Consider the following 15,360-nt stretch of genomic DNA (forward strand, 5'->3'; position numbering starts at 1 on the left):
AGGACCTATGTCTAAAAACTCAACTCAGAGATTGTAGCCCTAATGTTGGTAAAAGGCGACTAGGGAATGGAGGCCCTATGTCTAAAAACTCAACTCATGGATTGGAGCCCTAATGTTGGCAAAAAGGCGACTAGGGAATGGAGGCCCTATGTCTAAAATCTAAACTCAGGGATTGGAGCCCTAATGTTGGTAAAAAGGCGACTAGGGAAAGGAGGCCCTATGTCTAAAAACTCAACTAAGGGATTGGAGCCCTAATGTTGGTAAAAGGCGACTAGGGAATGGAGGCCCTATGTCTAAAAACTCAACTCAGGGATTGGGGCCCTAATGTTGGTATGTCTAAAATCTCAACTCAGGGATTGGAGCCCTAATGTTGGTAAAAAGGCGACTAGGGAATGGAGGCCCTATGTCTAAAAACTCAACTCAGGGATTGGAGCCCTAATGTTGGTAAAAAGGAGACTAGGGAATGGAGGCCCTATGTCTAAATACTCAACTCAGGGATTGGAGCCCTAATGTTGGTAAAAAGGCGACTAGCGAATGGAGGCCCTATGTCTAAAAACTCAACTCAGGGATTGGATCCCTAATGTTAGTAAAAGGAGACCAGGGAGTGGAGGACCTATGTCTAAAAACTCAACTCAGGGATTGGATCCCTAATGTTGGCCAGGGAATGCAGGCCCTATGTCCAAAAACTCAACTCAGGGATTGGAACCCTAATGTTTGCAAAAGGCGACAAGGGAATGGAGGCCCTATGTCTAAAAACTCAACTCAGGGATTGGATCCCTAATGTTGGCCAAAGGCGACTAGGGAATGCAGGCCCTATGTCCAAAAACTCAACTCAGGGATTGGAACCCTAATGTTGGCAAAAGGCGACAAGGGAATGGAGGCCCTATGTCTAAAAACTCAAGTCAGGGATCGAAGCCCTAATATTGGTAAAAGGCGACTAGGGAATGGAGGACCTATGTCTAAAAACTCAACTCAGAGATTGTAGCCCTAATGTTGGTAAAAAAGCGACTAGGGAATGGAGACCCTATGTCTAAAAACTCAACTCAGGGATTGGAGCCAAATGTTGGTAAAAAGGCGACTAGGGAATGGAGGCCCTATGTCTAAAATCTCAACTCAGGGATTGGAGCCCTAATGTTGGTAAAAAGGCGACTAGGGAAAGGAGGCCCTATGTCTAAAAACTCAACTAAGGGATTGGAGCCCTAATGTTGGTAAAAGGCGACTAGGGAATGGAGGCCCTATGTCTAAAAACTCAACTCAGGGATTGGGGCCCTAATGTTGGTATGTCTAAAATCTCAACTCAGGGATTGGAGCCCTAATGTTGGTAAAAGGCGACTAGGGAATGGAGGACCTATGTCTAAAAACTCAACTCAGAGATTGTAGCCCTAATGTTGGTAAAAAGGCGACTAGGGAATGGAGGCCCTATGTCTAAAATCTCAACTCAGGGATTGGAGCCCTAATGTTGGTAAAAAGGCGACTAGCGAATGGAGGCCCTATGTCTAAAAACTCAACTCAAGGATTGGAGCCCTAATGTTGGCAAAAGGCGACTAGGTAATGGAGGCCCTATGTCTAAAAACTCAAGTCAGGGATCGAAGCCCTAATGTTGGTAAAAGGCGACTAGGGATTGGAGGACCTATGTCTAAAAACTCAACTCAGAGATTATAGCTCTAATGTTTGTAAAAAGGCGACTAGGGAATGGAGGCCCTATGTCTAAAAAACTCAACTCAGGGATTGGAGCCAAATGTTAGTAAAAACGCGACTAGGGAATGGAGGCCCTATGTCTAAAATCTCAACTCAGGGATTGGAGCCCTAATGTTGGTAAAAAGGCGACTAGGGAATTGAGGCCCTATGTCTAAAAATTCAACTCAGGGATTGGAGCCCTAATGTTGGTAAAATGATAAGAATTGATATTGAGGATTCAAAGATACCATTTTTGTTTTGGATTTTTCTCTTTATTTCTCTCTTCTTTTTATTTTTTTTCATTTTTCATTTCAATTTTGGTTTCAATAAAATGCAGGAAAGAATTTTGGAGGAAAACTTCCCTTTTGGGTTGAATATCAAAGTTGTTTCTAGATTTTGCACATCTTTTCCTTTTGATTGCACCTGCTTTTGCACGGTTGCTTTGGCTGCACCTATTTCAATTTTTTAAACAAAGAACAATTGTCAGTTTGAAACGGTGGTTGGTATTGTGGCCTTGATTGTCTTGATCACTTGATCTCGGCCCAACCCTTTGGTGAGAACCTCTGCTGCTTGCTGGTTTTTCTGAAGATTGATCTCTCTTTCAAAATGGAGGAACTCAATTTTTCAAGATTTCTCATGATGGCTCACCCGTACGAGGCTTTGGCCTTTTTACTTCGTTTTGCCTCTAAGGGCTCTTGACTTCGGATAACTTTGATTTTAGAGCATCGGCCATCATGGCCAGTCAGGGTCGACTTGATGCACCCGCTGAGGCTGGGCACTTTTCTTTGGCTTTTGTTAGGCAGAACCCTGTAAAACCAATCTTGCCACCTTTTCTTTGTATCAGTTTCGGAAACAGATTTAGACCGAAAGGGATTCAAGGAAAAGTAAATAGGAGGCAAGAAAATGAATTTAAAGAGAAATGTCCCTTTCGGGGAGGAGGGAAGGACTTATCTGGGGGTGCATGCAGACTTCAATAGACATGACATGCTTCTTGGACTGAATGCCCGATCCGCACAACCATCCCAACTTCTGATAAACTCATTGTGACCCATATTTCCGAACCGAGAAACCTTGCCAGGACTCCAATGGTTGTGACGGGTGTCTTCTTTTCGATCGACGGCGCCCTTTTGCGGGTTTTTGCCAATCGACCTCTCTCATTTCTCTTCTCACCGTCGCCTGATAGTGCTCTTTACGAGTTTTCACTAACCAGGCTCTCTCATTTTCAATTTCTCTACGCACCATCGCCTTATGGTGCCCGTAGGTTTTCACCAATAAGACTCTCTCATTTTATTTCTCTCATCTTGATTGTATCGGATCCAAGCAACTGTATCCTCTGATTTCGACAACCTTTTGGCGATTGATCGGAAGGACTTGAACAAGGTTTGGGTCAAAAGAATTTGGATTGAATTACAACTTTGGAACCGTTCGGGCGGGATCGCCGCCGAACCATTATAACATCTGCCCCAGTTTCGCTTTTTTAGGGAAAATTGGATTTTTATTTTGTTGTGACGGAAACCCAGAGAGAGGCTGCCTACGTATTCTTTCGGAATCAAGTCGAACGTAGTTCAGCAAAATATTTTGTTCTTTTGTTTTTTTTCTTCTTTTTTTTCCGTCTCTTTTTATTTCAAATTCTTTGTCTTTTCTTCCCCTTTTTTTGTATATAATTTTTTTCTTTTTTTTTTCATTTCATTTTTCAATAACACTTTTAGGTTCCAAAGAGGGTAGTCAAAGAAGAGTAACTGGCTCAAAGGATTTGCAAAAGGTTGATAGTGTTTGGGTAGCGAGAATGAAAGCCTTCGTCATCCCAATCAGATAATGTTGTCGCTGCAGAAAGCCTAAACATAGTACCTTTTCACTGCATCTGCATTCACAGCTGCTTCGGGATCATTTCCTTCGACATCTCCCAAGTATAATGCCCCTCTTGGCAATATCTTTCTGATGATATACGGGCCATTCATATTAGGAGCAAATTTTCCTTTCGCTTCCTGATGATGGGGGAGAATGCGCCTTAACACGAGTTGCCCCACTTCGAAATTCCTGGGCCGCACTTTCTTGTTGTAGGCACGGGCCATTCTTTGTTGGTACAACTGCCCGTGGCAGACCGCAGCCATTCGCTTTTCATCAATCAAGGTCAACTGTTCCAGACGGGTCTTGACCCACTCGCTGTCTTCAATTTCAGCTTCAACAATGATCAGGAGAGAAGGGATTTCAGCTTCTGCGGGTATTACAGCTTCAGTGCCATAGACCAAAAGGTATGGATTGCTCCGACCGATGTGCGCACCGTAGTGCGATATCCCAATAATGCAAAAGGCAACTTTTCATGCTACTGCCTGGAGCTTTGAATCATCTTTCTCAAAATCTTTTTGATGTTCTTGTTTGCTGCTTTGATGGCGCCATTGGCTTTAGGTCGATAAGGAGTAGAGTTCTGATGCGTTATTGCGAACCGTTCGCATATCTCTTCCATCAAACGACTGTTCAAGTTTGCAGCATTATCTGTGATGATAGTTGCAGGAATGCCAAAATGGCAGATAAGGTTGGAGTGCACAAAGTCTACCACAGCTTTCTTGGTAACCGATTTGAGAGTGATGGCTTCAACCCACTTCGTGAAGTAGTCAATGGCAACCAGTATGAATCTGTGCCCATTGAGGCTTTCGGCTCGATCGGCCCAATGACGTCCATGCCCCAAGCAACGAATGGCCAAGGTGCTGACATGGGATGCAGTTCTGTGGGCGGTGCATGAATCAAATCACCGTGCACCTGACACTGATGACACTTCTGAACAAAGCTGAAACAGTCTTTTTCCATGGTTATCCAGTAATAGCCTGCTCGGAGGATTTTCTTTGCCAAAACATACCCGTTCATGTGGGGTCCGCACACTCCTGCGTGTACTTCATGCATGATCCTTCCGGCTTCTTCGGTGTCAACACATCTTAACAAATTGAGATCCGGAGTCCTTTTGTACAAGACATCACCACTCAAGAAGAAACCACTTGCGTAGCGTCTAATGGTTCTCTTTTGNGTTTGACGAAGATTGATTGTAGTTTGGATAGCAAGATAGAAGACCTTCGTCACTCCCAATTAGACAAAGTCATTGATGTATAAGACCTAGACTATACGTTACCTTTTTACCGTCATCCGCACTTCACAGCTGTTTCGTAGATCATTTCCTTCGATGTCTCCCAAGTACAATGCTCCCTTGGCAATATCTTTCTGATGATGTATGGACCCTTCCAATTAGGAGCAAATTTTCCTTTCGCTTCCTGGTGATGAGGAAGAATGCGCCTCAACACAAGTTGTCCCACTTCAAAATTCCTGGGCCGCACCTTCTTATAATAAGCGCGGGTCATTCTTTGTTGGTACAACTGCCCGTGACAGACTGTAGCCATCCGTTTTTCATCAATTAAGGTCAACTGTTCCAGACGAGTCTTGACCCAGTCACTGTCCTCAATCTCTTCTTCAACGATGATCCGGAGAGAAGGGATTTCTACCTCTGCGGGTATAACAGCCTCAGTTCCATAGACCAAAAGATATGGGGTTGCTCCTACCGATGTGCGCACTGTGGTGCGATATTCCAGTAATGCGAAAGGAAACTTTTCATGCCATTGTCTGGATCTCTGAATCATCTTTCTCAAAATCTTCTTGATGTTTTTGTTTGCTGCTTCAATAGCACCATTGGCTTTGGGCCGGTAGGGAGTGGAGTTTCTATGCGTTATTTTGAATTGTTCGCATACCTCTTCTATCAAACGACTATTCAGGTTTGCAGAATTATCTGTGATGATAGTTGCAGGAATGCCAAAATGGCAGATAAGATTGGAGTGCACGAAATCTACCACATCTTTCTTGGTGACGAATTTGAGAGTGATGGCCTCAACCCATTTAGTGAACTAGTCAATGGTGACCGGTATGAATCTGTGCCCATTTGAGGCTTTTGGCTCGATTGGCCCAATGACGTCTATGCCCCAAGCAACGAATGGCCAAGGTGCTGACATGGGATGCAGTTCTGTGGGCGGTGCATGAATCAAATCACCGTGCACCTGACACTGATGACACTTCTGAACAAAGCTGAAACAGTCTTTTTCCATGGTTATCCAGTAATAGCCTGCTCAAAGGATTTTCTTTGCCAAAACATACCCGTTCATGTGGGGTCCGCATACTCCCGCGTGTACTTCATACATGATTCTTCCAGCCTCCTCTACGTCAACATATCTTAACAAGTTGAGGTCTGGAGTTCTTTTGTACAAGACATCACCACTCAAAAAGAAACCACTCACGTGCCTTCTAATGGTTCTCTTTTTGTCCCCACTGGCTTGCTCGGGGTATTCTTTCATTTTTAGAAACCTTTTGATGTCATGACACCATGGCTGACTATTTGGTTCTGCTTCAACCGTGTTACAGTAAACATGCCTTTCCCGAATTTGGATTTCCAAGGGATCTATGTGAGCATTGCCCGGGTACGGCAGCATTGAGGCCAAAGTAGCAAGTGCATCGGCCAGTTCATTGTGACAACGAGGGATGTACCTGAACTCTATTGACTTGAATCGCCTGCTAAGGTCTTCCACATGCTGCCTGTAAGGGATAAGCTTGACATCGCGGGTCTCCCATCCTCCCTGAGCTTGTCGGATAATCAGATCTGAGTCCCCCATGATCAACAACTCTTCGACGTTCTGGTTGATTGCCATGTTTATACCCATAATACAGGCTTCATACTCGGCAGTGTTGTTTGTGCAGAAAAACCGAAGTCGGGCTGTGGCTGGATAATGCTGACCAGTGGGTGAAACCAAAACTGCCCCAATTCCTACACCTCTTGCGTTTACCGCTCCATCAAAGAACATTTTCCAAGCATTAGTATCTTCGGATATTGCCTCAACTAAATTTACCTCTTCATCCGAGAAGTAAGTGTTCAAAGGTTGGTATTAATCATCAATTGGGTTTTCAGCCAAATGATTCGCCAACGCCTGGGCTTTCATTGACGTGCGAGTGACGTAAACTATGTCAAATTCAGTGAGCAGGATCTGCCATTTTGCTAACCTTCCCATGGGCATTGGTTTCTGGAATATGTATTTCAAAGGATCCAACCTGGTTATGAGGTAAGTGGCGTAGGCTTGCAGATAATGCCTCAACTTCAGAGCTACCCAGGTTAAAGCACAGCAGGTTCTTTCCAACAAAGTAATACATAGCTTCATAACTGGTAAACTTTTTACTCAGATAGTAGATTGCCTGCTCTTTCTTTCCGGTCACATCATGTTGCCCGAGAACACAGCCAAAAGAATTTTCCAAGACTTTCAAATACAAGAACAAAGGCCTCCCTGGTTCAGGGGGCACCAGGACTGGTGGATTGGACAGATATTCTTTGATTTTATCAAAAGATTCTTGACATTCATCTGTCCATTTGATTGCCGCATCTTTCTTCAGCAGTTTGAATATGGGTTCACACGTAGATGTCAACTGAGCAATGAACCGGCTGATATAGTTCAATCTGCCTAACAAGCTCATCACATCTTTCTTGGTTCTCGGAGGATGCAAATCCCGAATAGACTTTATCTTTGTTTGATCTAACTCAATACCCCTCTGGCTGACTATAAAGCCCAAAAGCTTGCCCGATGGGACCCCAAGTGCACATTTGGCTGGGTTCAGCTTCAAATCATATTTGCGCAACCGCTCAAAGAATTTTCTCAAGTCCCGAACGTGGTCTTCCTGGGTTTTTAATTTGATGATCACATCTTCCACATACACCTCTATCTCTTGGTGCATCATATCATGAAAAATGGCAGTCATGGCCTTCATGTAGGTTTCCCCGGCGTTCTTCAGACCAAACGGCATGACTCTGTAACAGTATATGCCCTAGGGTATGGTAAAAGCTGTCTTTTCTGCATCCTCTTCATCCATCAACACCTGGTGATATCCTGCGTAACAATCCATGAAGGACTGTATCTCATGTTGGGCGCAGTTATCAACAAGGATGTGGATGTTCAGCAGCGGGAAATTATCCTTAGGACTTGCTTTGTTCAGATCTCTGTAATCCACACACACTCGGGTTTTCCCATCTTTCTTTGGCACTGGAACTACATTGGCTAACCATGTGGTGTACCGAACCACTCGGATCACCCCTGCTTTCAACTGTTTCGTGACCTCTTCTTTAATCTTGTCACTGATATCAGTTTTAAACTTTCTTTGCTTTTGCTGGACAGGGGGATAATCGGGGTAAGTCGGCAACTTATGAACCACCAAATCAACACTTAGCCCTGGCATGTAATCATATGACCAAGCAAACATATCTTTGAACTCAAACAAGAGTTGGATTAATGCGTCCCGGGTTTTTCCATCTGTGTGAATGCTTATCTTGGTTTCCCTGATTTCTTCAGAACTACCCAAATTAACCGGCTCAGTATCATCTAAGTTCGGCTTAGGTTTATTCTCAAATTGTTCCAATTCTCGATTTATTTCCCTAAAAGCCTCTTCTTCATCATATTCCGGTTCTTGGTTCACTATTTCACAGTTAGACATCGTGTTTGGATTTGGGCATGAAGTCCGCAAGCATGTCATGTTATTTAAAGCCGCATTATTAGAACTGAAAGAAGAGAACACAAAAAATAACAAAATCAGAAGGAATAAAGAAAGATGGATGATGAAATATTGATTTCATTTCATTGAATTTTGAAGATAACAGGGTTTACATTGGAAATTAAAAGACATGAAACTAAAGAAAACATCCGAGTTACACCCTGGATAACTCGTGATGCAGAAAAAGTGGCAGGACAAGTCTACCGGGACTCCCCCCAATTGGGAATGGCGTAGCCTTCCAATTTTGCCATTTTGCCTCAGGTCTCATGTATAGCACCTCAGCGTGCTTGAGCCTTCCCCCAGCTGGACCATGTGGGTTTCATACAATATCTTCCTCATTGCCCCACAGATCTCTTCAATTTCTTCGGTCGTAAAGGCCTCATCTTCTTCTTCCTCATTGTATTTGGGCTTGATAAAGGTTCTATACAGATGCGGCACTGGCTGAGGCAAGACCCAACCATCATTATTTCTAGCATCCGCCCATTTTATATCAGCCGGTGTGGGTCGGAAACCTACCCCAAAGAACTTTTTACTGGCAGTCAAGGTGATAGGTTCAACTATTCCTTGCAATGATTTCCCGAGCCCCTTCCCAGGTTTGAAGCCATGCCTGATCATTTCCTTGGCAACCATGATTGATGCATTCGAAAGGAAGGGTTGAGGGCAAGGGTTTCCTTCTTCGCACTGGTCTGCGACCATGATCTCAAAAGCCCGATAGACTATGTGTTCACTCCCCTCTCTTGCTCCAAGTCATGGGACTGACGGGTCTCGATAAATCGATTGCTCATCTTCCCCGTGGACCACAATCTCTTGATCCTCATGCTCAAATTTCGCCATCTGGTGAAGAGTAGAAGGTACAGCCCCCGCTGCATGAATCCACGACCTTCCTATAAGAAAGTTGTAGGAAGTGTCCATGTCCAAAACCTGGAAGGTTACTTCGAAGTCTACTGGGCCGATGGTTAGGATCAGATCAATCTCTCCTATTGTGTCCCTCTTTATGCCATCAAAGGCACGTACACAGACAATGTTGGGTCGGATTCTCTCGGTACCGATTTCCATGCGTTGCAAAGTTGAGAGTGAGCAAATATGTACCCCAGAACCACCGTCCAACATAACCCTTTTCACATAATACCCTTCGCATTTGAATGTAAGGTGAAGGGCTTTGTTGTGTGCGGCCCCTTTTGGGGGCAAATCATTATTGCTGAAGGAGATTTGGTTGACTGCAAAAAATCTTTCTGCCATTCTCCCCAACTGCTCTACAGTGGTCTCAACGGGCACATAGGCTTCGTTCAGAGTCTTGATCAATACCTTTTGATGTTCAGTGGAGTTCATCAACAAAGATAAAAGAGAGACTTGTGCAGGAGACTTTCGAAGCTGGTCGATTTTCTCATAATCTGCCATTTTCATCTTTTGAAAGAACGCCTCTGCTTCTTCGGCACACACCCGCTTCTTAGGTGGGAAGCGCTTTCTCGTGGAATCGTTCACCTCTTCCAAATTGAAATACTTCTCAGCCGGGTTATTTTCTTGAATTTCTCCCGAGATTTCTTTGCCTTTGTAACTCAGCACTGATTTGTTGTAGTTCCAGGGTACCACGGTAGGATCTGTCATGGGCTTTTGTGGTGCGCGGCCAATAACCACGGGCTCACTCAGCCTTGGTGGATTTATTGGCCTCCGCATCACGTAAGTCCCCTTTAGCACATACATTTGGGCTGTCTTGTTTAGCTCGAACCTCCTGGGAGGACTCAATGACATCTGTTTTTCTTTGCGGCCTCGAGGGACATAGAGAACAGCATCTTTGGGGGCGCTGCCCCAGTTTCAACTTCCATTTTCTTCTCCAACTTCTGAGGGGTGGTTTTGTTCGTTTTCTCCCCCTTACCTTTCCTTAGGACAGCTTTCGGCTTCTTTTCTACGTCAGCTATGGAAATGATGGCCTTCAATGCTGGGTCAAACTCTTTCTCCTCACAAATCATTCCGATTACCGGCCCGTTGTTGTGGGCCGGTAGTGGGTTGTAGGTTACATTGGGAATATCTTCGTCCCTTAGCACTATTTTACTTGTTCTATCAGGTTCTCGACGGCCCTCTTCAGAGTCCAACAATCATCTGTGTCGTGATCTTCTGCCCTCGAGTGGTAGGTGCATCGGGCACCAGCTCTGTTAGCGGGCGATGCCGGGTTCTGCCTGGTTTGGGGAACGGGCTGCAGCAAGCCCATTTGAACAAGTTTTGGGAACAGGCTGGAATAGGATTCACCGATGGGTGTGAAATTTGGCCTCTTGGGTGGTTCACGGGCATGGAAATTGTTTTGTGGAGGTCGTTGGTTGTAGTGAGTTTGGTAAGGAGGCTGGTTTTTGGGGAATGGAGCTTGGTTTCGATTGGCTTGTTGTTATGGCCTTACATAAGGTTGAGCATTCATTACCGTGTATGGCTGAGGAGCATAGGTCACATCTTGGTGGGGGTAATAGTGCTGCGGGGTTCTTTCGGAGAAAAGGGATCTGGGAGTACGGTGTTTTCTTGCACTCGACGCTGCCATTAATGTTTCTTCCTTTTTCTTTCTATTTGATACTCCCCCAGACCCACCCTGGATGGCTTGGGAGGTGGCCCTTATAGCAGATTGGCTTAAAATTTGACCTGTCTTCAAACCATTTTCAACCATTTCGCCAATCTTGATGGCTTCAGCGAACGGCTTACCCATTGCGGACATCATGTTTTGGAAGTAATCAGCCTCTTGGGCTTGGAGGAAAACCGTGACCATTTCAGTCTCATCCATTGGAGGCTTTACCCTGAAGGCCTGCTCACGCCATTTAACAGCATACTCTCGGAAGCTTTTCGCGGATTTCTTCTTTAGATTTGTCAATGAGTTCCTATCCGGAGCAATATCAATGTTGTACTGAAACTGCCTGACGAAATCTCGAGCAAGATCATCCCAGATGTGCCAGCGGGAAATATCTTGGTCCATGTACCATTCAGATGCGATGCCAACCAAACTTTCTCCAAAGTAGGCAATGAGGAGTTCTTCCTTTCCACCAGCTCCTCGTAGCTGGTTGCAATATCTCTTGAGATGAGCAATGGGATCACCGTGCCCATCATACTTCTCAAATTTTGGGGTTTTAAATCCCAATGGTAGATGCACATGGGGGAACATACATAAGTCGGCATAAGATACACTTTTCTGTCCACTCAAGCCTTGTATGCTTTTAAGACTCTGTTCCATACTCCTCATCTTTGTCGCATTCTCTTCTTGCTCAGGAGTTTTGGTGGTCTTTTCTTGCCCCGCAGTGAACTCATACCGGGGTGGTTAGGAGTAAGTATAAGTGGGAAATTGAGTAGGTTCCATTGGGAAGGAGGGTGTTTGGAAGGTGAAAGCTGATGGGTCAAAACTGGTCCTGGGCAGTGTAGGTTGTGCCGTAGCCGAGCAAGGTGGAGCAGTGAAGATATTTGAAGCTACACCGGACATTAACACATGGGGGCGAACCTCAGAAGGTGTTCCCACAAAATGAGCTGAGATAGTTGGGTGTCCTAGTGGTGTATTTGGGTGACTGATCGGGACAGTGGAGATACCGCTTGCTCTAGGAAAGAGTTAAGGGAATCCCGGGATTGCGCTTGGAGGCTCTTTTCCATTTGCCCAAGCATCCCACATTTCCATGACACGAAGACGCAGGATTCTGTTTTCTTCGGCAGGTGCCGATTCTGAGGTTGGGATGCCCGAGATCGGACTATCCTCCATGATGGGAATTGTTGGCAGAGTCACTTCTGAAGACATCTCAATGCTTCCTTTCGATCTCGTAAAGTATGGGTGCGAAGCCAGATTACCACAAAAACCAACCACCTAAAAATAAAACCTGGACTGGGAACACATCAACAAAATGGTTAGTTTGAAACAAATAACACATAGGTAATCGCACATGGGGGTGTGATGCACCTATACAGTTAAATGTGTTTCTACATATTTTGCAACGGTTGCATGTTTCATCCCGGCTTTACTTATTCTTCCCAATTCTTCTTCTTTCCACTTTCAAACTTTCACTCTTTCCTTTTCATCTCTTTTCTTGCTTTCTTTTCTCTTTTTCTCTCATTTTCTTTTGATTTTTCTTCTCTCTTTTCTTTTTCCTTATTGGAATTATTTATAAAAATATGACCAGATAAGATGAGGATTGCCTACGTATCACGACGCCGCGTGAATTAGATCATTACATAGTTCAAAAAAATGCGAAAAACAAAGAAACAATTTTTGGGAATTTTCGATTTTCATTAATAAAAGCTCCTAAACTTCTGTTACAAAAGATTTCAAACTACTCATTTTCCTGGAATATAAAGCTACGAACAGACTCAGAATAAACCAAAATACAGACTCGATAAATGAAAAATCAGGAATACATTAAGGCTTCGACTCCTGGGGCCTGTGGGACATCATTCGGTCTCACCACGGGCCTACGTGCGAGATCCCCTTGTAGCCGCTCCAAATCACTCATTATCTGGAGGACGAATGTCATCACTGCAGCGAAAAAAGTGGTGCGAGTCATGTCCTCGCACGCTTGGCATTTTGCGACGATGTAGTCGGCAATGACTCTAATCCTCTCTCGCATCCTACCCTTTTCCAGAAGTAGATGCTTCATTTGCTGATTCCTGGCTTCTAACACCTGAGTGTCGTGATGGTTTTGATTTCGCAACTGTTGCATTTCTTCCTCCATCCGAGCCATCCAAGCATAGCAATATTCTCTATCAGCTTTAAAGTCCTTGGCCTTCTTGGCCGCCTCATTCTCAAGGGTAGTTAACTTTCTCCTCAGATTGGTGATTGTCCCTTCATATTTTCTTTTCATTTGTTGCATAAACTGTGCCTGCCCTTCTGCATTCTTTGCCAATTGGGCCCGGAGTTTTGCTAGACTGGCTTCAGACTTTTCTAAGTCATTTTGACACTCAAGTGCTTTCTTTCTCAAACTGCTTATAAGCCTTTCATTCGCTCGGCTTCTATCTGGGTTTCTAGCAGCTATTCTCATTTTCCGGATTTGAGCTTTGAGGGCTTCCTTTTCATGAGTTAGCTTTTCCTTTTCCCTTTCATCTGCGGCAGCTTTGAGGTCCCTGATTTGTCTCTCTAATTTAATTATTTTGGCCCTATAGCTTTCCTCTTTTGCCAACCAGCCCCACTGCTCCTTCGAGTCATTAGTGAATTGTTGAACATGTGGTCTCTTAGCAGGTCTCTAAGGAATCTAAAACCTTTTACCGAACCAAATAATGTACTTGGGGTCTACCTCACCTCTAGCTAGATCCCACACCATAGTCTTAGGTTCAAGAAATCTGCATTCATTCCACACTTGGCGAACTCTTCCTTCCGGAAATACGACCTTTGGGCCCAATTCGACGACAAGTCTACTCAAATCTTTGTCATGAGGAACGGTTTGAAATCTGCCCAATTGACGCAAAAACCTATGAGGAACATATGGCTGGATGCTCCGGATGCACATCAGGAGGAGATAAAACACTTCGGCTGACATGTATACATCTTCGGTGGCAGGGAGCCATCTGAATGTCCACTCAATTTTATCGGCAGTCAAAGAGCTCAAGTGTGCAAACCAAGCCTCAGTACCCTCGGGAAATTCAACACCCACCACTCGGCTTTCAAATTCTTCGATGCAATTCAAACCGGTCATACCGTAATTCATATACCCAACACGGTGGCAGAGATGTTCCTGTATCCACAATTGTAGTAGTAGGTTATAGCCTTGGAAGAGCTTTCCACCTTCTCGACAGATGGTCAAAGCTCGGTAAACCTCAGACAAGATCAGGGGAACCAGAGTGCCATTGGCTTACTTAATTGCGACATCAACCATTCCCACGAGTCCCAATTCTATGTTTCGGTCTTTTCGCGAACAGATTATAACACCCAAGAACGCTACTATAAAGACCAAACCTCGCCTTGCCTCCTATTTATCTTTATTTCCGGCATGAGTCAAACCTGTATTCCGTGCTTCAAAACCTTGAGGGTTACCGTAGCATTGATACAAGAATTGGAAAGTGCAATACCCCTCAGACAAATTCTCATCCTGAATGTCCCGGCTAATACTCAACATGTCGAGAAATTTGTGGGGAGATACCGGTCTCGGTGACACAGGGTACCGACTTCTAAAATTTCCATTAAGGCCGACGTAACCCGCAATCTATTCTAGTGTGGGTGTGAGCTCAAAATCAGAGAAATGAAACACATTTCGAGTCGGATCTCAGAAAGGTATCAAGGCTTCATTTATGTCCAATCTTGGTTTGATGTTCAAAAGTCCGACAAGACCACCCAAAAGTTTAATGGTATCAAGGCTTCCGGCGCCCTTTTGGGGCATTCGGCTATTTTAGACAAGAATGGCATCACCTTACTTATTTACAATAAAGCAACAAAATTTTTGTTCTTTTGGGCTATTTTTGGCAAAAGGGAAGTTGGACCCGATGAGGGTTGCATACGTATCCCACATTCGGTGAGAATCAAACTGGCGTAGTTCGGGCAATTTTGACAAAACAAAAACCAACTAAAGAAACAAAATTTTTCTTTTTTTTTTCTTCAAAATTTCGGCAGAGTTACAGTATATTTTGGGCATTGGTTTTTCAAAAACATGTGATTATCTCTCTCAGCCCTCACATTCCCCTATTATTCGATAAGCCGGTCAACATGCAAATTCGAAGCAAATGAATGCACAAGTAGCAAGTAGGATGCATCAGGATGGTCTTTTCATTTCGGGTACACCTGTCCTAGACAGACCCAACCCCTGTGTTGAGTCTCCAAAGTCAAATGCACATGATGCAAACAAACGTTCCTACTAGGGATCCGACATCAGGCTGAGTTATTCTAGGTTCAAAACCTGGGTATTGTTCTAGACCTGGCTTACCCGAGTGGACAACTCGAGCCGAGGGGGGCTGCGTACCGGTAACCAAAAGATCATCCGGCTTTGCAACTTGTCCGAACCTCGTTCTACTTGGGATATGACACTAACAGAAAGAAGTCACGCCAGCGTGCACTCCTCAAGATAGAGAAGAGAGGGGTTTCGTTGCAGTTTATATACAATTCAAATAATATCAAAGCGGTAAAAAGCGGCAATTATCACAATAGGCTCAACATGTAAAAAATCAGATAATGAATAAAGCCAAAAT

The sequence above is a fragment of the Nicotiana attenuata genome, chromosome 7 (genome assembly GCF_001879085.1).
Source record: "Nicotiana attenuata strain UT chromosome 7, NIATTr2, whole genome shotgun sequence".
Classification (NCBI taxonomy): Eukaryota; Viridiplantae; Streptophyta; class Magnoliopsida; order Solanales; family Solanaceae; genus Nicotiana; species Nicotiana attenuata.